Source organism: Caretta caretta, chromosome 3 (assembly GCF_965140235.1).
Source record: "Caretta caretta isolate rCarCar2 chromosome 3, rCarCar1.hap1, whole genome shotgun sequence".
In the NCBI taxonomy this organism is placed as follows: domain Eukaryota; kingdom Metazoa; phylum Chordata; order Testudines; family Cheloniidae; genus Caretta; species Caretta caretta.
The window spans coordinates 65,562,802-65,588,848 of NC_134208.1; the positions used below are offsets into that span (position 1 = coordinate 65,562,802).

Below are 26,047 nucleotides of genomic sequence, written 5' to 3' on the forward strand. Positions count from 1 at the left end.
TTTAACTGAATTCAAAAATTCATATGCTTGTTTTGTTAAAATATTATGTGTTTGCTGTTGAAGAAAAAAATACGTAACATTGTTGTTTCAGTTAAATAAAACAATTAAAATGTCTGTCTGGTGATGTTCTCCTAATACAGCATGGCAAGAAAATCCTCCAAATATTAATGATTAACCTGTTAAACTGGAGATAGTTCATCTCCCAATGACTTCATAAATATCTGCTTCAGTTATCTTTGGTAAATGAAATAACCGAACAGTCATTCATTCTCTGATATAGCTGTAAAACTAATCTGAAAATTTTTTAAACTATATCACTTAAAAATGTACAGTGTGTACCTTCTAAAAATGAAACCTACATCTATCTCCGAGTTGTGAAGAATATGTATTAAGGTTATAACAACCAACAAGAATGCACTTTTCTGTAGAAAGCCATGATTAAATCGAGTCTTCCTGACTAGTGATTTAAATCAAATCCACTGTGACAGGGTCGGGCCAGATGGCTACAGGAGAGTGATCCTATTGGGATCCGGGAAGTGGGCGGGCAAAGCCCAGAAGAGTGATAGAAGGCAGATATATTAGCCCCAGGTTAAGTAGGTCCCTTTCCCCTGGGTAAGGTAACAGGGAAGGTTCCAGAATAATCAGGAACTTTCTGGAAACAATTAAGGCAGACAGGCTGATTAGAACACCTGCAGCCAATCAAGAAGCTGCTAGAATCAATTAAGGCAGGCTAAGTAGGGCACCTGGGTTTAAAAAGGAGCTCACTTCAGTTTGTGGTGCGTGCAACGAGCTGGGAGCAAGAGGCGCAAGAAGCTGAGAGTGAGAAAGCATACTACTGGAAGACTGAAAAGTACAAGCATTACCAGACATCAGGAGGAAGGTCTTGTGGTGAGAACAAAGAAGGTGTTGGGAGGAGGCCATGGGGAAGTAGCCCAGGGAGTTGTAGCTGTCACGCAGCTGTTACAGGAGCCACTGTAGACAGCTACAATCCACAGGGCCCGGGGCTGGAACCCGGAGTAGAGGGCGGGCCCAGGTTCCCCCCATCCCTCCAACTCCCTACTTGATACCGGAGGAGTTGAACTGGACTGTGGGTTCCCCCCAGAGGGGAAGGTCTCTGGCCTGTTCCCCGATCCACTGGTGGAACAGCAGAGACCGCGAGGATTGTTTTTCTTCCTTTCCCCATGCTAGCCAGTGATGAGGCTAACTGAGTGAACAGCAGATTTGAGCCACAAAAGTGGCCAAACCGAGTGCTGCAGTGAACCTCTGAGGCGAGAAAATCTGCCAATAAGTGCAGGACCCAGCAAGGCAGAGGAGGAACTTTGTCACACCACCCTGTGAGAAACAGTCAATTACATCATGTAATGGCAGATAGCTAAAAAGTGACCAATGCTAGACGTCTAAATAATAAGATGGGTGAACTAAAGTGCCTTGTATTAAATAGGGTTATTGATATAATAGTCATCACAGAAACTTGGTGGAATGAGGATAATCACTGGGACACAGTAATACCGGGGTACAAAATATACCGGAAGGACAGAACAGGTCATACTGGTGGGAGAGTGGCACTATATGTGAAAGAAAGCATAGAATCAAAAGAAGTAAAAATCTTAAATGAATCAAACTGTACCATAGGATCCCTATGGATAGTAATTCCATGCTCTACTAATAAGAATATAGCAGTAGGGATATATTACCAACCTGTGATAGTGACTGTGAAATGTTCAGGGTGTCTCCTAGCCTCTGTTTGCCACAAGCTGGGAATGAGGGACAGGGAATGGATCACTTGATGATTACCTGTTCTGTTCACTCCCTCTGTGGCACCTGACATTGGCCACTGTCAGAAGACAGGATACTGGGCTAGATGGACCTTTGGTCTGAGCCAGTATGGCCATTCTTAATGTTCTTATGTTAATAGTTTGGCTCAACAGGAAAAAACTGGAACAAAAATATTTGGGTGGATAAAAAGACAGTCTCTGAAGGACAAGGCAGAGAGGAGACAGAGACTGCTGAGGAGCAGACTGAAGCCCCAGTCCCCAGAGGGGTCTGGGATAAACTGGGCCTACCTAAGCCTACAGGTAAGACAGATATACATGTAGACTTTTCATTGTGCTGAAAATCCTTTCCCCTTATGCTTTATTTGTAGTGTTGAGATTAAACAATACTTTGTTTTGAAAAGGCTGTTTTGGGTCACTTTATTCACCACTGGTCACAACTCCTGAAAGGCACTTTTATAGGTAGACAAACCCAGTCAAATCTGCTGAGCAATCATGGTTGATACAAAAGGGTTTTGTAGCCTGGAGACCTGGTCTAAGAGTGGGAGAATCAGGGGATTCCAATCAGAGAGGTGAAGGTGTCACCTGAAAGGGTACAGAGAGAAGCCAGAAACCTGTCCAACCTGGAGAGAGGAGATGATGGAAGCCATATACTGAATGATATACAGGAATATCTCTCACCATGCTCAGGATCAGTATCCAAGCAGAAGCGTCAAATTGGACCCTTTTAAACCCTCCAACCACACTGGTTTCTCCCTCAAGATTTGTTCCAGACAGATTTCAACTGGCATCAATGACTTCAGTGGACTATATACCTTAAAGTGAATGTGAAGGCCCCCTCTACTTTCTCAGGATTGCCAAAGGACTCTGACCTGAAGCCAGAGTCCTCATCCATTGACCTCCTACAGCTGGAAGTAAGAGAGATAAGATGAGGGGAACCAAAGTTGGGCATAGAGGCATACCCTCTTATCATGTATTGCTGTGCCCTGGACCAATGCCCAGGCAGTCCCCACTAGGTTACAGGGACTTCAATTAAACACTTTCTAACCCACTAAGTGCACTGAGTCATGCCAAAGTTGCTACAGTTGTCATTCAAACCCTCAAAACTAGACCTTCAGGATGCTGGATGTAAGGGAAAACCCATACAGCAGTTTGCCAGTTTTGCCATATGGTAACAATCCTTTCCAGACCCCAAAATTGGTGATCAGCTGAGCCCCCAATATCAAAGAAGTTCAAGCATAGTAGTTTAAGGGTGTGAAGTGTAGGGCTGAAACAGGTCTATATGCAGTTAACTATAGCAACCTCCCTCCCCGTCCAGGCAGGAGCCAATCATCCAGCCCCACTATCACCTCCAGTGTCAGCAGCAGTGGGCAGGACAGGCTCTAGTGCCCAGATGCTGCATACAATACCCCTTCTCCCCCATCCCTGCAGCACAAGAAAAAGGGAGGGATGGAAGGGTAAAAGAAGGAAGCAGCTCCCCTTCCCACAAATGAGAGGGGAAGTGGGAGAGAGCAGTACTCCAGCAGCTCCTAGTTCAGATCTCATCTCCCCACCCATCTCTATTGCTCCCAGCCCCCATCAAAGTATGTATCTTGGCTAGAGAGGTGAGCATTTTTTGATGTGCTAGTTAGGTCTGGCTAAACTACTACTATTTTAAGCATTTTGGAAAAAAACACCACTTTTGTTTGAAAAGTATAAATTCTGTTCTTTTCACACTATTTCAGCATGTTAGCTAGGTGAATTATGGTCACATGACTGCACAAAAAAAATCAACAATACTGAGAGTGATCAAAATATACACAATTGGACGAAAGAAAATAGGTAATATTAGAACTCATTCCATTTAATATGTTACACTCAAAAAATAAAATAGAAGACACTGAACAAACATGGCTATTTTGAGAATAATCTGAGTAAAATATTACAAAGCCCTTGGTGTGGAAGACTTTAATACCAAGGAAACGTATATTCAGTACACAAAGCACAACTGCTCCTGTTTATTTTGGTCTTTTATTCACTGTTGCACAATCTGCAGTTCACTGTAATATATTAAGGGCTTCAGCGATTAAACTGTGTAATTCAGTACAAACTGTTATTTAAGACATATATTTTTTACATTAATGGAAAAAAGGTGTTTTGATATCTGTTTTATGTTAAGTTTTTGCCATTCAATATATTTCAGAAACCTACCCATAATAAGAACATAGATAACACTGACTGTCAGAAAATAACTATCTCCTTTGTTTACAGAAACAAACCACAAGTTGTAGTCCTGAATATTTCAGATGACTAAAATTGCTATAATACAGGGAAGACATGGAAAGGAAGATGATGATAAGTACATTTCTGTTTATTGCTTGATCTAATTATAGTCCCAAATTATTCTACCAAACCATAAGTAACAGATATCTTAATTAGATGGAATCCTGTTTGAAAAGGCAGACCTTGGGAAACATTCTGCTTTAAGGGGTCTTTGAGGAGTTCTGCCCCAATGGCCACTAAATTATTTTGACAGCTGCTCAATAAATAACTTAATTACTTACACACAAATAGGCACAAATAGAGCTACTTAAAGATTGTGAATGACAAAACAGTTCAGCAGGGAGGAGCATATTCATTACCAAGAGAGCGGCAAATTAGCTTTTGAAGCAAAACAGTGGGTTATCACCAAAACACACATTTGTTTTATTTTTCTACTCTGTCTAAGGTAAGAGGAACTACGAATAAAAAAATATTTACACCCATCTAGTAGGAATCTTGCTATGCTAATGACATGGAAAAACTAATACAAACCATGTAAAATGTTAAATGTATGAAAATTCAGATCACTGGATATTTTTTATGTTTTATGATTTTCTGTCTCATTAAAATAGCAAAATGTCCAGTATATGGACGCTAATATCTATTGCTACATTCTGTTTAGCTCTAACAGTAAAATATTGCCATTATTTGTTTATGGTAGTTCCCAAAAAACAGGCACAGTCCCTGTCCTGCAAAGCCTACATTCTAAAAAAGGTAGATGAAAACATATTTAATAGACTTACTGTGATTGAATTTTCTCTTCAATTTCCACTTTAATAAAAAAGGAATCACCTCCAAAAACACACAAAAAGGTGTAAATAGGTTTGACATGATCTTCCCTGTGTGAGGCTGGCCATATTTGATTTGTTTTACATGTAACCATGCAGGGAACAAACTTAATTTATACCTCAGTGACAACAATAGTCTCAGTATCAAATTATAATATAAAAATCAAGGAAGTCAGAAAGGAAGGTAAAACAAGGTAAGTGCTACTGGAAAATGGCACTCTCCTTTTAAGTTTAAATTCCCTTTAAGTAAAAGAAATAATACAAAAAATATTAACGTGCAGTGTTTCTCCCAATGGTGTAGTTAATCCACCTCTGCAAGAGATGATAGCTATGTCAACAAAAGAAGCCCTCCTATTGACATAGAATTAGAATCATAGGACTGGAAGGGCTCCTGAGAGGTGATCTAGTCCAGTCTCCTGCACTCATGGCAGGACAAAGTATTATCTAGACCATTCCTGACAGGTGTTTGTCTAACCTGCTCTTAAAAATCTCCAATGATGGAGATTCCACAACCTCCCTAGGCAATTTATTCCAGTGCTTAACCACCCTGACAGTTAGGAAGCTTTTCCTAATGTCCAACCTAAACCTCCCTTGCTGCAATTTAAGCCCATTGCTTCTTCTCCTATCCTCAGAAGTTAAGAAAAACAATTTTTCCTCCTCCTCCTTGTAACAACCTTTTACGTACTTGAAAATTGTTATTATGTCCCCCCTTGGTCTTCTTTTCCACATTAAACAAACCCAATTTTTTCAATCTTCCCTCATAGGTCATGTTTTCTAAACTTTAATCATTTTTGTCGCTCTTCTCTGGACTCTCTCCTATTTGTCCACATCCTTCCTGAAATGTGGTGCCCAGAACTGAACATTACTCCAGTTGAGGTCTAATCAGCACAGAGTAAAGGTGAAGAATTACTTCTCGTGTCTTGCTTCCAACACTCCTGCGAATACATTCCAGAATGTTGTTTTGGGTTTTTTTGCAACAGTGTTACACTGTTGATTCATATTTAGCTTGTGGTCCACTATGACCCCCATATCCCTTTCCACAGTACTCCTTCCTAGGCAGTCATTTCCCATTTTGTGTATGTGCAACTGATTGTTCCTTCCTAAATGGAGTACTTTGTATTTGTCCTTATTGCATTTCATTCTATTTACTTCAGACCATTTCTCCAGTTTATCCAGATCATTCTGAATTTTAATCCTATCCTCCAAAGCACTTGCAAACCCTCCCAGCTTGGTATTGTCCACAAACGTTATAAGTGTACTCTCTATGCCATTATCTAATTCATTGATGAAGATATTGAACAGAACCGGATGCAGAACTGATCTCTGCGGGACCCCACTCATTACGTCCTTCCAGCATGACTGTGAACCGCTGATAATGCAAGACAGTATAAAAAGCCTTACTAAAGTCAAGATATACCATGTCTACCATTTCCCCCCATATCCAGAAGGCTTATTACCCTGTCAAAGAAAACTATCTGATTGATTTGACACGATTTGTTCTTGACAAATCCATGGTGACGGTTACTTATCAGGTTTCAGAGTAGCAGCCGTGTTAGTCTGTATTCGCAAAAAGAAAAGGAGTACTTGTGGCACCTTAGAGACTAACAAATTTATTTGAGCATAAGCTTTCGTGAGCTACAGCTCACTTCATTGGATGCATTCAGTGGAAAATACAGTGGGGAGATTTATATACATAGAGAACATGAAACAATGGGTGTTACCATACACACTGTAACGAGAGTGATCACTTAAGGTGAGCTATTACCAGCAGGAGAGCGGGGTGGGGGGGGAACCTTTTGTAGTGATAATCAAGGTGGGCCATTTCCATCAGTTGACAAGAACGTCTGAGGAACAGTGGGGGTGGAGGGGATAAACATGGGGAAATAGTTCTACTTTGTGTAATGGTGTAATGACCCATCCACTCCCAGTCTCTATTCAAGCCTAAGTTAATTGTATCCAGTTTGCAAATTAATTCCAATTCAGCAGTCTTGTTGGAGTCTGTTTTTGAAGTTTTTTTGTTGAAGAATTGCAACTTTTAGGTCTGTAATCGAGTGACCAGAGAGATTGAAGTGTTCTCCAACTGGCTTTTGAATTATAACATTCATCGGATGCATTCAGTGGAAAATACAGTGAGGAGATTTATATACACACAGAACATGAAAAATACTGCTGGAAATGGCCCACCTTGATTATCACTACAAAAGGTTTTCTTCTCCCACCCACCCCAGCTCTCCTGCTGGTAACAGCTCACCTTAAGTGATCACTCTCATTACAGTGTGTATGGTAACACCCATTGTTTCATGTTCTCTATGTATATAAATCTCCCCACTGTATTTTCCACTGAATGCATCCGATGAAGTGAGCTGTAGCTCACAAAAGCTTACGCTCAAATAAATTTGTTAGTCTCTAAGGTGCCACAAGTACTCCTTTTCTTTTTGTTACTTATCAGCTTATTATCTTCTAGATGTTTGGAAACTGATTGCTTAATTATTTGCTCCATTATCTTTCCAGGTACGGGTACAGAAGTTAAGCTGACTGGTCTGTTATTCCCTGGGTTGTTCTTATTTCCCTTTTTATAGATTGGCACTATATTTCCCCTTTTCCCGTCTTCTGGAATCTCTCCCATCTTCCTGACTTTTCAAAGATAATCGCTAACGGCTCATATATCTCCTCAATCAGATATCTCCTCAGTCAGGTCCTTGAGTATTCTAGAATGCATTTCATCAGGCCCTGGTGACTTGAAGACATCTAATTTGTCTAAGTAATTTTTAACTTGTTCTTTCCCTATTTTAGCCTCTTCTGATCCAACCTCATTTTCACTGGTATTCACTTTGTTAGATGTCCAATCACCACCACCCTTCTTGGTGAAAACCAAAACAAAGATGTCATTAAGCACCCCTGCCATTTCTACATTTTCTGTTGTTATTCTCCCCCCACCCCCATTGAGTAATGGGCCTACCCTGTACTTGATCTTCCTCTTGATTCTAATGTATTTGTAGAATGCTTTCTTGTTACCCTTTATGTCTCTAGCTAGTTTAATTTCGTTTTGTGCCTTGGCCTTTCTAGTTTTGTCGCTGCATACTTATATTATTTGTTTATATTCATCCTTTGTAATTTGCCCTAGTTTCCACTCTTTGTAGGACTCTTTTTTGATTGTTAGATTATTGAAGATTTCCTGGTTAAGCCAGGGTAGCCTCTTGCCATACTTCCTATCTTTCCTATGCAGTTGAATAGTTTGCACTTGTGCCCTTAATAATCTCTCTTTGAAAAACTGCCAACTGTCTTCAATTGTTTTTCCCCTTAGACTTGCTTCCCATTGGATCTTAACTACCAACTCCCTGAGTTTGCTAAAGTCTGTCTTCTTGAAATCCATTTTCTTTATTTTGCTGTTCTCCCTCCTACCATTCCTTAGAATCATGAACTCTATCATTTCATGATCACTTTCACCCCAAGCTGCCTTCCACTTTCAAATTCTCAACCAGTTCCTCCCTATCTGTCAAAATCAAATCTAGAACAGCCTCTCCCCAAGCAGCTTTCTCCACCTTCTGAAATAAAAAGTTGTCTCCAATACATTCCAATAACTTGTTGGATAATCTGTGCCCTGCTGTGTTATTTTCCCAACAGATATCTGCATAGTTGAAGTCCCGCATTACCTCCAAGTCCTGTGCTTTGGATGATTTTCTCTCTCTACACTAGTGGTTCTCAACCAGGGGTACGTGTACCCTTAGGGGTAACACAGAGGTCTTTCAGGGGGTACATCATCTTATTTAGATATTTCCCTAGTTTTATAACACGCTACAGAAAAAGCACTAGCAAAGTCAGTACAAACTAAAATTTCAGACAAAATGAGAAAGTAAGCAATTTTTCAGTAACAGTGTGTTGTGACACTTTTGTATTTTTATGTCTGATTTTGTAAGCAAGTAGTTTTTAAGTGAAGTGAAACTTGGGAGTATGCAAGAAAAATCTGACTCCTGAAAGGGGTACAGTAGTCTGGAAAGGTTGAGAACCACTGCTTTACACCACGAGTTAGGTTGGTATAACTGCGTTGTTCAGCACACCACTGAGTGACATATTTATTCCGATGTAAGTTTACAGTGTAGACCTGGCCTAAATTGAAAAGCAAATAGGTCTATTCCATTCTTTGCTGTGCTTCATTGAAAGGAACTCTTGATCTACAATACTTCTGACAAAAATAGTATAGTATTATACTAGAGGCTTTTCTTTTATTGTGTGCCATTCTTCCTCAGCAATACACTATTTAAAACTAGCCAATTTCAAACTAACTAGTCACGTAACACTTTCCAAAAATAAAATAAACCAAATGATATAAAATTATTATTAATTCTGGTGGCAACGACACCATTTTACATAATATAAAAGAAACTGAAAACACATCTATTTTCACTTTCACACAGCCACAGATCTCCACACATAATTAAAAATGTCATCACTTGTTTTATTTTATCTATTTATTTAGATCTTTAAAATGTATATTCAAGAGATAATACTACTGGTTTCAAATGTAAAATATTTACAATATTTCTGTAAGTAGCAACCTTTAATGGAATATTTGTTTATGTCTTGTGACAGTACTTGGTCTTTATATTCTGCTTATTTTAAACAAAATATTTCACATGGTACATAATCAAATTAAGCAATCTTGTCTGCTTCTGTTGGATGTCTGAGAAGATTGAAGAAGTCCTACAGAATGAATTATGAATAAGAGAAGATGTGCATATACAAATATATATATATATATATGTTCACAGAGAAGTGGACCGACCACACACTAGGCATAGAGATTACTCTTGAAGATCAGGAAAAAAAATGTTAAAATTAAGACCGGATATAAACGGGAACACATCAACCTTGGCTGTGACATGGATTTTGATATTGCTGGACCTTCAATACGTGGAGCCTTTGTGTTGGCAGGTTACCAAATGACTTCTGAGATGACTAAATCCAGAGTAACCCAGAGCAACTTCGCTGCTGGTTATAAGACTGATGAATTCCAGCTTCACACTCATGTGAATGATGGCACAGAATTTGGAGGCTCCATTTATCAGAAGATGAATGATAAATTGGAAACTTCTGTCAACCTTGCTTGGACAGCTGGAAATAGCAACACGCACTTTAGAATAGCAGCCAAATATCAGATTGACCCCAATGCATCTTTCTCTGCTAAAGTGAACAACTCCAGTCTGATTGGTTTAGGATACACTCAGACTTTGAAGCCAGGTATCAAACTAACATTGTCAGCTTTGTTGGATAGCAAGAATATCAATGCGGGTGGACACTAACTTGGTCTAGGATTGGAATTTGAAGCATAAAAAGAGATTATACAATCACTAAATTGAAAATACTTTACAGTATAGCTACCTTCAGAATTTAGTGAACCTTTTAATGTTTTACGTCTGGGATGCAAGTATTGTTATGTTTCAGTCATGTTAAACCTGGTTAAAGACAGCTAAGCTTTAAAGTGTTGTTCTTTGAGAAGAAAACATTAAACACAATCCTAATTCCAGGCTTGTTGCCCATCACAGCTGCTAATTACAACTTTACAAGGGATACAACAATGGTACTGATTACCGGTTTCAGAGTAATGGCTATATAAGGACAGAAAAGTGTGATATAGAAACTGTGACTGAGAATTGCAATCCACCACAGTGAACTCTTAATTCATGAAGCATAGTCCTCTCCAGACAGAAGGCTAGACATCACCTGACATCTAATGTATGGAGATGCTGCTCCTCTGGAGATGACCGCAGTTTAGGAAAGAACATAGGTAAATCTATCACCAGATTCAAACAAAACTGAAAAACCACTTTAGACAAAAAAAATTGGTATTGTCACAAAGTCACGTTAACTATGAGGAAAGCAGTCTTCTGAACAAAAGCGGAATGGAACAAAATGCCTGGGGCTCAAATGGAGGTCCCATTAAAACCACTAGTTATGGTCCCACAAAGGAACCAACTCTCAGACCAGAGAATGGAGATGTAGAAGTCTTCTTAAGACTCTTGCTACCATAGCACTAGAAAGGACTGATCTTACCTGAATAGGGGGATGAAACGCTGATATTGCTGCCAGATGTACTCTGAATGAGCTAAAGGCTCATTTTAATGACTAGGCCATTCTGGCAGAAGGCTTTCAACTGTTGAGTAGGACCTGCTGAAGAGCCTCCAAACACCATACTTCCCCTCATTTAGCCACGAAGTAGCCATGCTGTGAGATGCAGGAAGCTGAGCATGGGATGTAAAGTGCATTCGTGATTCTGTGTGAGTAGGTTGGGATAGAAAGGAAGGGGTACTGGAGGCTGAACTGACAGCACAAGAAGATTGGAGAACCAGCACTTGTCATGTCAGGGCAATGAGAATGCGCTTGGCCTGATCCTCCTTCAGCTTGAGGATGACCTGTGGGATGATTGGGATTGGCAGAAACGTATACTGCAGAGCCAGCTGCTAGCTGAGATGGAAAACGTCAGACAGTGAATCTGGCCAAAAGCCCCCTTGAGAGCAGAACTGATGACATTCCCTGTTGTTCCTCGTAGCAAACAGGTAAAACATTGGAATGCCCCAAGCTGTGAAGATGACCCAGGGGACACTGGTCTTCAGAGACCACTTGCAACTCAGGGAAGAATTCCTGCTGACATGGTCCATGAGATGATTCTGGACCCCGGGGAAATGGTCAACTATTGGAGTGATACTCTCTTCAATGCAGAACTGCTACAACCTGTTTACCTCTTGGCAGAGAATCCTGAAGCATGCTCCCCCTTGCCTGTTCACATAACATACTGTGGTGGTATTGTTTATAAGTATGTGATTCACTGAGCCCCGATATGATCCAGAAAAGTCTGACATGGATTGCAGATGGCCCAAAGCTCCAGCACATTGTTATGCAGTGAGGACACCTGCTCCGAGTGCAGACTTTGAACTTCAGTGACTCCAGATGTGCCCCCTACCCAATCAGGGAGGTGTCAGTGACAATACACATGGTTGGTAAAAAGGGCCACGTGAAGGAAACACCCTGACAAACATTCTCTGGAAGCATCCACCACTGAAAGGATTCCAGGATCAGTGGAAGGAGACAGAAAAATTGATCCACGGAGTGAAGAGTCACAGAGTAAACTGTCCTGAGCCATATTTGAATGGGGCGAAGACAAAACCTTGCAAACTGTACCAGCTGCGTGCAAGTGGACATGTGGCTCAAGAGGCCTCAGGCACATCCAAATGGTCTTGGAAGGCTGAGATTGTAGACAGACTCAAAGGTGGCAAATCACTTGAAAATGGTCAGTCGGCAAAAATGTTCTCCAACTTGTAGCGTCTATTAGGGCCTACCAATGAACTCGATATTCTGAGTGGGAATCAAAGTTTACTTTCTGGTGTTTAGGATGAGACCCAGACAGTTGAACAAGTGAAGTGTAGTGTTGACATGGGAAAGGACTTCCACTCTGGACCTGCCCTTCAGTAACTAGTCATCCAGGCACAGGAAGATGTAGATTCCTTTCTTCCTGAGGTACACTGTCACCATGACCAAGCATTTGATAAAAATACAAGGAACAGAAGAGAGGCCAAACAGATGCTCTGTTATGACAAATCGAAGGAATTTTCTGTGGCTCAGAAAAAATTGCCGGACAAATTGCTTGTTATACACATCAATGACTTAAAAGATATATAAATTAGATCATTTTTATGAATTAGCATGTAAGATGGACAAGTATGAAGGTGTGTGAACTGGACTATGCAAGTGTCTTATCAAAACCTACATATTTGGCTGACTTTACATGATTATTTATAAATTGTACATAAATGGAGATGCAGGTACACAGCTGTCTATACAGTCAGATTGGACAGATCAAAACATTTAAATTATCAGATATTCCTATTTTACATAAGGCTACAGAATCCTTGTTTGCTTGTTATACACATCAATGACTTAAAAGATATAAATTAATCCAATTATTCTGAAAGGGAGTGAACTCAGAAATAGAGTCTAAAGGGAGGAGCTTTCAAATCCTAAGAATCAGAGCTGCTTTTCAGAATTTAAAAACTGTCTGAAATATTGATATTTACCTGTTACTAAATATTTATACAACACCAGATCTGTTCATGGTGCTTTACAGATATTTAAGAAAGGCCCAGCCTCTGCCCCAAAGATCATACAAACTACAGTATAAAATAATAAAAGGGATACATTACTTTTGCATATGATTTCCTTCATGACAACATGTAGCCACTATGCTTTCTCTTCCCTCCACTTCCAATGGATTAAGTTTGGCCACTTCTTAAAAGCAACACATTGCTAAAATTATTCCTGTACACATCCTTCTGCTCTTATCCATTGTTGTGGTTGTCAACATTTGACAAAAAAATCCAGGGACAGATCGCTAAATAAGCTGGGGTCTTGATAGAGCTCCAGAGATCTCTTTGTAAAGTCAGATGAGTTTCAAGTATTTTTAAATATTAGATATTTTTATTCAGATCCTCAAAATATTTGAGGTTTAGATAACACCCAGAAGTATGAGTTCTTCACTGAACCTACGGGGGATCCTATGTGCTAACACTCTCTTTATCTATTATCTTGTGCGGGGACCATATGGGCTACTTTTCCCTTCCTTCAGTGTTTTCACGTGGGACTGAAAGGACTAGTCCCCACTCAAGTATTATCAGGGTTCTCTACGTAACATGGAAAATGACTCTTCTCTTCCACACCCAAGGAAGCATGCATCTTCTTCTGCAAGGACTCTTTCAAACTCTCTCTTGTTCCTCTTGAAATCTTCCTGTTTCTCTCTACCATTTATCTCTTCCACAGAAATTACTGATGTCTCTGCTTCTCTTCCTACTCAAAAAAGATAATGATGTCTCACTTTGACTTTCTACCTCTAGGATCACTGGTATTTTTATTTCTCTTCCCTCACCTATACTAAGCTCCACCCATTTCTATCCCCAAAGAAAGTCAATGGTGTCCCTGTTTCCTAGATTGGAAGAGAAATGGAAAGGGAGAAAGATGGTCCATTCTATTATCATTCTCTCATTGAAGAAGTGAACTGGGGCTGATGTCACTGCAATGCAACTGCTGACTGCTCACTTCCCCTGTATGTTCCTGGGCCACTCTTGTTAGACAGCAGGAGGAGCTGGGAAATGTGGATAAGGAAGGGAAAAGGAGCAGCAGTCACTGGCTTGCCTTCTAACTGCTCAGCACCGTGGTTTGTATTGGCAGAGGTGGACAATCCTTTTTTGAAAACCCTAAGGCATCAATTGTCACAGTTCCCAATACACTAGTTTGCAGTGACTCAAAATAAAGGCATGATTGAATAAGCTTTCAGATATACCTGGTTGGAAATTTTCCAATGAACAGTTTTTCCATCAGAAAATGCCAACTTGTCGAAATCTACTTTCAACAAAACTCTGCTGGAAACCAGGCAGGTTCTGGTGAGAAACCTCACTCACCCAGCTCCTTGGCAGCCTGCCTGGTAGGGAGACAAGAAGCCTGGAAGCCCTGGCTCCTGAGCTCACAGGTCCTCCGCAGCCAGTGATCACAAGGTCCTTGGCTCTGGGACAGCCCACCAGACTGCTCTCCTAGGAGTCCCTGGCTCTTTCATCAGTTACAAGCCTGACCGGCACCCTGAGGAGCCCTCCTATAGGGAAGATGGGCTACCCAGCTCCCTGGCTGTTGGGGACACTGCTGTTCTGTGAAAATTCTGACTTTTTTGTTGTTGTTCTATTAGGGGTGATTTACATAAATCCATGTTTTCTAGCGGTTAAAAGGGAGGACTGGGAGTGAAGAGGCCAGGATCCTAGTCCCAACTCTACTACTACAGTAATTTACCAGATGATACTGATGTCAGGCAAGACACTAAACCATTTAGTGTCTCAAATTCTCTATCTGTGAAATGGAGATATCCACTTTTGTAACCTGCATTGAGATTCTTGTGCTACCTAAATGATGAGCATTATTTTATAAGTCACACATGATGGAAAAGCACTAAAGCACAAGATATTCATCTTATGAGAGTAAAATGAGGACATGCTTTGACTACAAGCCAATAGCACAGACCTTCCAAATCACAGAGAAGAACTGCTGCTTGAATCAGATGTTTCCAAAGTTCCATCCACCCACTATTTTGGCTAAATTTATGCATATAGCCAATATTCTAGGACCAAAAGAATTTATGCTTAAGTGGTATTAAGAGAGGATCATAGCTGTAATGTAATACAGGTATAATGATTTAGAGTAATTTAAAGATGAAAGACCAAATTCAACACATTGAAAGTTGAAAGAGTTCAAAGGGAGTTGAATTACTTGCACCAGGGTTGAATTTGGTCCAAAAAACCTACATAAACTATATCAATATATAGAAATTGACAATTGAAAAAAATGTCCTCTCCCCCTTTATTAGAAAAATCTATAGCATTTTGCTGTGGATTTCAGGAAAATAAAAAAAGAGGGGCTATAATAAACAACAGCGGTTAAATTCTGCCTCTATTGAAATCAACAGCAAAAGTCCCTTTGACTTCACTGGAGCCAGGATTTTTCCTGTGAAATTTACTTGCTGGTTACATTTCCTTTCCTGCAATATAAACATTCTCTTGCCCTCCATGTCAACCATGACCTATTTTGGGGCACATATATATAACTACATACAACACAACATGAATTATTTATTTTACATAGATTCTTTTTCTAATCCATCACAAATTCACTGAAATTAGACAAAACAACATATTTTTGTTATTATCTAGTCTCACAATAAAATAAGGAGATCCTATCTTTTCTTCTCATTATACATAATATTAACACAAATTATTAAAATTAAATTGTGAAGCATCTGGAGAGTATAGGTCAACTGTCTGGAAAATTCCAATGTTTGCTTATAAAAAGGGGAAAAGGTTTTCATGTCAATTTTTAGTACTGAAGTAGCCAATTCAAAAGCCTAATTCAATAGCATAGTAAGATAAAGAAAACCATGATTTAAGGAGGTTACCATTAATTATTATAAGTACACAGGCATACCATAATGCAATTAAAGGCATGAAGCTTAACTGAATGTGAAATCCGGGCTCCTTTGAAGTAAACGAGACTTTTGCCAATGATTTCAAAAGGGTCAGAATTTCACCCACATGGTAGAAAATTATGAGTGCAGAATACAAGTCAATTTATTGGGAAAAAATACGTCTATGAATACCACGAGTAGATTACATTTCTTCTGATTTCATCTTCCATCATACAAGTGGATCAGTTATTCGTACTGGTTCTATTTTAAATACAAAACAAATCACATGACCAGAGCAGGAAATCTGGTCCATTCAGAGGATTTTAGATGCTACCCCACTGCTAAAGAAATGTTTTATTTAGATGTTCAGGTTCTATAGAAGTCTTTAATTTTGTTAACAGAGGGGCACTGTTGTCTGTGTGCTTTCAGTAAATACAGTGTAATATGAATTCTGCAAAGGAAAAAATCCCCAAAACAGGTTTTTTTCATTTTGCCTACAGCAGTGGAGGAGTTTTTAGTTTTAGGATTTGTACAATGCAATTCAATGAGATTTCTGTGGCTTCCCCTATTCCAGGGACTCTAGATATGTGAAAGTCACCAGCACTGGAATTTGCTCATTTTTGGTTACCTAGCTTTCTCTTTTATTCTGTTCCATTTAACATTGTAGACGCTAATTTGTTGTTTTATTTAATGCCCTCACCACCAGCTGCTCTTAGAGGATGGGAAAAAGTACAATACACAGGTTGTGCAATCCAGTTTTAAAACTGAAATTGTAAATAGTAGTACTATGCAATGGGACTTTGGGGTTGGGACCCTCTCTGTATGTCTCACTATGTGTATGGAAAATATGAGGATATAGTTTCTATAAGGAATGCTCCCTCTAAACTTTCTTTCTTCAAATGTTAATGTTTTAGAAAAAAAGAGTCTTTGGAGTTAAATAAGGAAAATGACCACTGATCTACCAAATATCTCTTTTGTAATTGTGGATAGGTAGATATTTCAAATCAGAATTATCTGCTTGAGGAAACCAGGCTAACCAGTCCACATCAGCAGTGTAGCAACTGTTTTACATATCCCCTAAAGGAGAACGCAGGTCAAAGCATTAAAATTCTTTAATGCCATCTGTTTGTCTAGTGAAATATTTCATGATGTTTAAATAGCCATTCTTAGTTCCACTTCCTGATATTTGTTATATATTTGTCATATATGTGTTATTTGTTATAACCTGCTTGTTATCTTTTCTATTTCAAAGTTAATGTAAAAATAGTAGTCCTCCATATATTACTGTTTGTGCATCCTCTGCATTACTTTATCATAGCCAAGCCTTGAATCATGGCCCTCCTGAACAGACAGGAAACAGTTTTGCTTTGCCAAGCGAGCTGAAACAGAATTTTTCCTTGGCTCAGTAGAAGCTAAACTAAACTTATTTCAGCTAAACTTCCTATTGGCATATCTTATAGAAGGCAGAACTTGACCTAAACTCATATAAGACAAAAGTGTAATCAGCTGTCTTTAAAAATTATTAAAACAAAGTATATGGATCAGGACAATTATGCCAATGTTAAGAAAAGAGAACAATAAGAACGTTGAAATGTCAGCATTAAATACTTGTTAGGTAGACAGAATGTGGGTAATGGAGATGAAAATGAGGAGGAGGAACAACCAAAGAGAATCTTTTTAATTCTGTAACATTTTCACCCCTAAGATTTTCTACTATTGCTAATACAAGATCAAAAGAAGTTAATTTACTTGCCAAGACTTCAATTCTGCCAACAGTTTTTCACGTGAGTAACTTCACACCTTAGTACTGGAGTTCAGTGGGACTATTCATATGAATAAAATTACTCATGTGTTTAAATGTTTGGAAAACTGAGGCCTAAATATGCAGACCAGAGTAGAGTGTTTTAGCAGGAAAATATATTAAAGAGGGTGCAAGATAATACCAGAACATCCCTGTTAAAATTATATCTGCACCAGACCCCAATACACCCAGGGCCAAATTCACCCCTTCAACAATACATCAATAGGAGCTGTGTCCACTTATGCTAAGACAGAACATTGTCCCCAGAGACTACTAGATTGACACATTCATTGTGCACATCCAGTAAGTGTTAAATTGGAGCATGTTAAACCATTTTGACATTTATACTTTTTCTGATTGATTTACATAATACAGTGGTAAAATACTGCAAGTCTTGTAATTACCATTACTGCATTTTTGTTGGTTCTTTTGCTTATAACTCAGTTTCCCTCTTGTGGTTGAAGAGGACTAGTCTTTTTTTATCTTTCTCCCACAGCATATTATTAGCAGCTCCATATTGTTTAGTCTTCTTCTGGACTGCTTGGACCACCAGGGAACCATCAGTTGGGTATTGAAAAAAATACTAAAATCCCTTCGCAGGAGCTTATTTTCTACTTGCCCTCCTAGAGATGGGTGGAATGGAGGCTGGAGTATGCCAGAACCATAACAGGCTCCAGAAGGCCCTCATTTATGGACATTACTATTCTGTCCTGTGTTGCAGCATGGAGAATGTCCAGCAGTTTATATTGTTTCTCTTGAGTAACCTCAGGAGAAATATTTAGAATCTCAGCAATCCTTTTGAGGAGATCCTGAAAAATCTGAATTCATGCTGGGAGGCTGTAGAAGGTGGATTTACTGTTTGATCAGGGAAAGATGAAAAGGCTCCTTGAGGCACTGGTGGTTCCCGGGCTAGAGATCATCCTCAATGAAGTACTTCTCCTCCCACACCAGAAGAGACTGGGGGAGTGGTGGAGCTGGAGTATGCTTTAGTAGTTTTCTCAGAGAAGATGATCTCAGATGAAAAACAGTGGAAGTGAGTCCTTCTTCAGGTTTGCACCTTTCTTTATACATTCACTGGGAAAATCCTCTTTTGGCTCCGCATCAGTATCCCACTGGGACACCCAGGATAGATTGGGGTCTGGGAGGAGGGAGATTTCCCAGTGTGTTCAGGAGAGAAAGAGGAGTAGGAATAGGTTTTCTATAGATGAGGACCAATCCTGTCAGGAGTATGGTGCCTGCATGGTGCAAGCTGGTCTGAGGCCAAGGTGAAAAACAGTGGAAGTGAGCCCTTCTTCAGGTTTGCACCTTTCTTTATACATTCACTGGGAAAATCCTCTTTTGGCTCCGCATCAGTATCCCACTGGGACACCCAGGATAGATTGGGGTCTGGGAGGAGGGAGATTTCCCAGTGTGTTCAGGAGAGAAAGAGGAGTAGGAATAGGTTTTCTATAGATGAGGACCAATCCTGTCAGGAGTATGGTGCCTGCATGGTGCAAGCTGGTCTGAGGCCAAGGTGAATAGCCCGTTCAGAATCACTTAACTCAATAGATCTCAAGTTACCCTTAGGCTCTGAGGCAGCAGGGAGAGTTACCAGGCTATGTGCCCTAGAAGAGGACTTCTCCTCCCTTGCCTGAGAAGATTTCAGTCTCTCAATTGGGGCTGGAGAGGAGAATCTACTCATGGAGTCATGACTGGAGTGATGCTCCTCTACAACCTTCTCTCAGATGGAACTGATCCAGTTGCTAAATTAGAACGATAAGTGGAAACCATGATGGAGGTGGAGATGGTACCATAGGTGGCCAGTGCCAAGGCTGGGTGTGATTAGTCTTTCCCATGCTACTCAGAGATTATGGGCTGAGATTTCATAGATTTCTCCATCAAGAACAATTTCAATCTTGCCTCTGTGTTCTAAGGGTCCTTTTGGAAAAGGAACAGCATACAGAGTAACAATTTGGAATATGCCCCTCTCCCAGACAGAGGAGATATTCGGACTGTCTTTTGTTAATGGACATGATGGAATAACATGACAGACAAATCTTGAAGACAGGAGATTTGGTGTCTGCCATTAGGAAGGAAAACCTGCCTGGATAGAAGGTGTCTTCTTCTTGATCCTCCCCCCCCCCTTTCTTTTCACCAATGAAAACAAGGATAAACAAAACATATGAAAAAAAGAAATGAAGAATACACAAGTGAAGAAAGGCTATGTCTCACTAAGGCATGTCTCACACCCCATGAGTGGTGGTTGTAGCTACCCCACGCCTTATTCCCTCACCTACCGTAGTTGCAAAGATATAGGGGGTGCCGGCACAGACACTGCTGTTCAAAAGAATCCTACCTCATGCACATGGTGTGCATACCTACTACCAGTGGACTCTATGTAGACAATCACTCAAAGAATAGTCATATCCCCTCTTGGCCTTCTTTTTGCTATTCTAAGCAAGCCAAGCTGTTTTTGTCACCTCATAAAATAGACCCTCCATTTTTCTGATCATCCTACTAGCCCTTTTCTGTACCTGTTCCAGTTGGCATTAATCTTCTTTTAACATTGGTGGCCCGAATTCTACACAGTATTCCAAATGATGTCTTACCAGTGCCTTGTACAACGACATAAATACTTCACTGTCTCTAAAGGAAATACCTTGCCTTGTACATCCTAGGATTCCATTTGCCTTTCTCATAGCTGCATAAAAAATCCATAAATATCATTCATAAAAATTGCTCACTGTCACTCCAAGTGTTCGCAAAATATTTTGTTTGGATTCTCTAAAGTCACTCGGAGCATATATCACTACTAAGAATTCCTTGTTTCCTGTTCTTCCATCTCTTTGCAGATGTAAATACGAAATAGCCCTTTTTACTAAATAAAAGGAACAAGTTGACAATGAAATAAAAGGAGAAAAAAGAGAACATACAGATTCTAATGGTATTATATATAAATAGCTCTTTGAAATTAAAACAGCTTCAGTAGTTTTGCAATGATCCATAGATAAATTTGTCTGTAAGATGTCTAATTTGAGTTCAGATCTCAAAATTAGCATCTGATCTGCCATTTTCATTTGCCTATTTATAAAGCAGGTGTTGATGCTGTACATGAAGAACGGACCTAGAACCTTTTTGATAGTTTGGTGTAAAGTGCTAATGCCTGGTAAAAACAAAAACAAAACACCAAAACAGTTTGACACTAAAAACAGAAGGAAGGATGGAAAGAAAAACTTATGGCTCATTTCTTCAAGGGGCTGAATGCCCTTAATTTCCATAAAAGTCAGGAGGAGCTGAAAGTGTTCTGCACCTCACAGGAAGTGCTCAGAAGTGCTTAAAGCATGGTGGGAAAACTGATTTTTTATATTGTTCTTGTATTGCTTATTTAGCCAGTTTAATGAGGGTTTAATTTACATGAAGTTACCACTGCCAATTTCATATGAAAAAACATTCCTTTACATTTCCCAGACTAAGAATAGTGTGTTACTGCTAAAATTAACATTTGAGTTCCAAGATTAAAACAAATGTGGTAGCTGTTGGTCCAAGCAAGGACCAAGTTATCACATAACTACATTAATAACAAACTTGGCTATGGTAGATAAACACCAAACACTGTATTCAATTATTTCCATGTACTACGTCTATTCAGTGGTATGGAGAAACATAATGAAAATCAGAACAATTTGCAACTTTGCTTGTACATATATTGCACTTAGAAACCATATCTGAATATTTTCTTTGTCAAAGTTTTATTTTAAAAAATAAAACTTTAGAATGACATAGAGACCCAAAATTTAGATACTGTAAAAAACAGCTAAAACCAATAAAAATGTTTCCATAAACTATTTTTATCCTCCAAAAGGAACAGGTTTTTTAAATTTATAAAGATTCTCTTGCAATGTTTATAACCCTACTTAGCACTGCATTAAGGAATGATAACCTGAAAGTTAGAGTAAGAAACTCACTGTAAACTAAGTAAAGCTTACTTGTGTGTTTTTACTTTACAAGTACAAAAAGTGCAAACACACAAAAGGTTCTAATACCAGAAATAATGAAAAGTAAAATTTAAAAATCAGGTTCCAATCCTGCAAAAGATTTACACATGTTCTTAACTTCAAGCACCTGAGTAGTTCCACTGATTTCATTTAATGTACTCACAAGCTTCAAGTTCAACACATGCATAAGTCTTTGCATAATCAGACTCCTTGCTATTCTAGACTCCTACTTTCCAGGAGGGGCCTTAACACAGACCCTTATGCCAGCACAGAATCCCAAGAAAGTCAATGGAACTTTGAAGGGACACTAGTGGCACCTGTTGCAGCCCTTTTTAGTTAAATACAATAAGAAAAATATGATTATTAATGTGACAGTATCCTTTTAATAAACCCCTTTAATATAAAAAGGTACCACATTAGGGTTAAATCCTGCATTCCTTGCATACCCAAAAGCCCATTGTTTTCATTGGGAGTTTTGATTTTGAGGGGTCCAGTTCTACGGTAATATTTTTTTATTCCAATGTTTTTCAGAAACCAACAGGTAATCCTACCAAAAGTAGTACATGAGACCTGACTGACTTGATCCTCAGTATAATTTCCAATTAAACTACAGTATGCATGTACATATGTATGTATTATCTAGACACAAGTCTTAGGAGAATGTCCTACTACAACTTTTAGCATGCGAAAGGAGCCTTACTTCAAGGGTCTTGTCATGCAGAGAAATAGATAGGTATGTAGTAGAAATATGCATATACTAAAATTCATTATGATACTGAAGTCCCAACATATCAGCTTTCCCTTCTGAGGATAAAAGAGAGAAAAAAACTAGAACAGGGACATATTTTAAATTTATATCATTGTTAATTTTTATGTTAGCTACAGTACATGGTATGTTTTTATAATAGGGGCTGAAACGAATTAGAATAAATCAGTGATTTGCTGACTTAATGGAGAATTGTCAAAAGCCTTCCATGGAAATTCCAGAAAAAAGTATTGGATGGAATCCTAAGGTAACATTTGCAAACGCAATATATGTGGAATTTATCTGGCCCACTGTCAACAATTAATATAATCCATTGGGAAAAACAACATTCTTACACTTTTCTTCCTTTTCAAATAAATTACCTCATGGATTTATACAAAATTTTCATTTCATAAAATGAGAATCAACATTTTAGCACAAATGCAGCTGTTAATTATATCAGCTATATCACACACAAAAAATATTGTCACAATGTTTATTGTATAGAACACAAATTTATATCTAGATGGAACAAAACAAGATAAGCAGTCAACGTTAAATGAGGAAAACCATTTTAGTAGTTTTTGCTAACTTAAGATGGTACTGAATACTCGCAATTTCTATTGCCCCTGAGAGGACTGCCTCTACGAGGTGCTTAGCATCTTGAAAATAAAGAAATATTTTTTTCAAAAATATCTAAGTGACTTAGGAACTTAAGCCCCATTTGCAAAAGAGATTTAAGCACCAAGGGTATGTCTACACTATGAAATTAGGTCGAATTTATAGAAGTCGGTTTTGTAGAAAGCGTTTTTATACAGTTGATTGTGTGTGTCCCCACACAAATGCTCTAAGTGCATGTAGTCGGCGGAGTGTGTCCACAGTACCGAGGCAACCGTCGACTTCCGGAGCACTGCACAGTTCCCGCAGTCTCCGCCACCCATTTGAATTCTGGGTAGAAATCCCAGTGCCTGATGGGGCTAAAACATTGTCGCGGGTGGTTCTGGGTACATATCGTCAGGCCCCTCTTCCCACCCTCCCTCCCTCCCTCCGTGAAAGCAAGGGCAGACAATCGTTTTGCGCCTTTTTTCTTGAGTTACCTGTGCAGACGCCATACCACGGCAAGCATGGAGCCGCTCAGCTAACTGTCACCATATGTCTCCTGGGTGCTGGCAGATGCGGTATTGCATTGCTACACAGCAGCAGTTTATTGCCTTTTGGCAGCACACAGTGCAGTATGACTGGTAGCTATCATCGACATAGTCCTGGGTGCTCTTTTAACCGGGCGCCTGGGCAAACATGGGAGTGACTCAGCCAGGTCATTTCCCTTGTTTCGTCTCGTGGCGATTGAGTCCTACCGGTAGTGCACTGTTTTTTAACCTCCAGCTAGCAGAAGATGATGGCTCGTCGTCATACTGCATCGTCTTCTGCAGAGCACCCAGGAGATGATCATGGCTAGCGGTCGTACTGCACAGTCTGCTGCCAGCAAGATGTATAAAGATAGATGAAGTGGCTCAAAACAAGAAATAGACCAGATTTCTTTTGTATTCATTTTCTCCTCCCTCCCTCCCTCTCTCCCTCCCTCTGTGAAATCAACGACCTGCTAAACCCAGTTTTGAGTTCTATCCTCGAGGGGGCCATTCAGTTTCTTGTAAAGCCACCCCCTTTGTTGATTTTAATTCCCTGTAAGCCAGCCCTGTAAGCCATGTCGTCAGTTGTCCCTCCCTCCGTCAGGGCAACGGCAGACAATCGTTCCGCGCCTTTTTTCTGTGCAGACGCCATACCACGGCAAGCATGGAGCCCGCTCAGATCATTTTGGCAATTAGGAGCACATTAAACACCACGCGCATTATCCAACAGTATATGCAGCACCAGAACCTGGCAAAGCGAAACCAGGCGAGTAGGTAACGTCAGCGCGGTGACGTGAGTGATGAGTACATGGACACAGACTTCTCTCAAAGCACGGGCCCTGGCAATGTGGGCATCATGGTGCTAATGGGGCAGGTTCATGCGGTGGAATGCCGATTCTGGGCTCGGGAAACAAGCACAGACTGGTGGGACCGCATAGTGTTGCAGGTCTGGGACGATTCCCAGTGGTTGCGAAACTTTCGCATGCATAAGAACACTTTCATGGAACTTTGTGACTTGCTTTCCCCTGCCCTGAGGCGCAAGAATACCAAGATGAGAGCAGCCCTCACAGTTGAGAAGCGAGTGGCAATAGCCCTGTGGAAGCTTGCAACGCCAGACAGCTACCAGTCAGTCGAGAGTCAATTTGGAGTGGGCAAATCTACCGTGGGGGCTGCTGTGATGCAAGTAGCCAATGCAATCAAAGATCTGCTGATATCAAGGGTAGTGACCCTGGGAAATGTGCAGGTCATAGTGGATGGCTTTGCTGCAATGGGATTCCCTAACTGTGGTGGGGCCATAGACGGAACCCATATCCCTATCTTGGCACCGGAGCACCAAGCTGGCTAGTACATAAACCGCAAGGGGTACTTTTCAATAGTGCTGCAAGCACTGGTGGATCACAAGGAACGTTTCATCAACATCAACGTGGGATGGCCGGGAAAGGTACATGACGCTCGCATCTTCAGGAACTCTGGTCCGTTTCAAAAGCTGCAAGAAGGGACTTTATTCCCAGACCAGAAAATACCGTTGGGGATGTTGAAATGCCTATAGTTATCCTTGGGGACCCAGCCTACTCCTTAATGCCATGACTCATGAAGCCATACACAGGCAGCCTGGACAGTATTCAGGAGCTGTTCAACTACAGGTTGAGCAAGTGCAGAATGGTGATAGAATGTGCATTTGGATGTTTAAAAGTGCGCTGGTGCAGTTTACTGACTCGGTTAGACCTTAGCGAAACCAATATTCCCACTGTTATTACTGCTTGCTGTGCGCTCCACAATATCTGTGAGAGTAAGGGGGAGACGTTTATGGCAGGGTGGGAGGTTGAGGCAAATCGCCTGGCTGCTGGTTTCGCACGGCCAGACACCAGGGCAGTTAGAAGAGCACAGGAGGGCACGGTGCGCATCAGAGAAGCTTTGAAAACCAGTTTCATGACTGGACAGCCTACAGTGTGAAAGTTCTGTTTGTTTCTCCTTGATGAAACCCTCCGCCCCTTGTTTCACTCTACTTCTCTGTAAGCTAACCACCCTCATCTTCTCCCTTTGATCACCGCTTGTAAAGGCAATAAAGTCATTGTTGCTTCACATTCATGCATTCTTTAGTCATTCATCACAAAAATAGGGAGTTAACTACCAAGGTGGCCAAGGAGGGGTGGTGGAGGAGAGAAGCACCAGGAGGGGTGGTGGAGGAGGGAAGGACAAGGCCACACAGCACTTTAAAAGTTTAAAACTTTAAAACTTATTGAATGCCAGCCTTCTGTTGCTTGGGCAATCCTCTGGGGTGGAGTGGCCGGAGGCCCCCCCATCGCGTTCTTGGGCTTCTGGGTGAGGAGGCTATGGAACTTGGGGAGGAGGGCGGTTGGTTACACAGGGGCTGTAGCGGCGGTCTGTGCTCCTGCTGCCTTTCCTGCAGCTCAACCATACGCTGGAGCATATTGGTTTGATCCTCCAGCAGCCTCAGCATTGAATCCTGCCTCCTCTCATCACGCCGCCGCCACCTTTCAGCTCCAGCCCTCTCTTCAGCCTGCCACTTACTCTCTTCAGCCCGCCAC

General features: G+C 40.4%; 1 protein-coding gene and 1 pseudogene across 2 annotated transcripts in view; one reads left to right on the forward strand and one right to left on the reverse strand.

The window, feature by feature from the left end:
- Positions 1-26,047, reverse strand: part of ME1 (malic enzyme 1) — a 348,457-nt gene that overhangs the window by 216,006 nt on the left and 106,404 nt on the right. The gene's annotated exons all lie outside the window — the stretch shown is intronic.
- On the forward strand, positions 9,659-10,190 carry LOC125634421 (non-selective voltage-gated ion channel VDAC1 pseudogene; annotated as a pseudogene).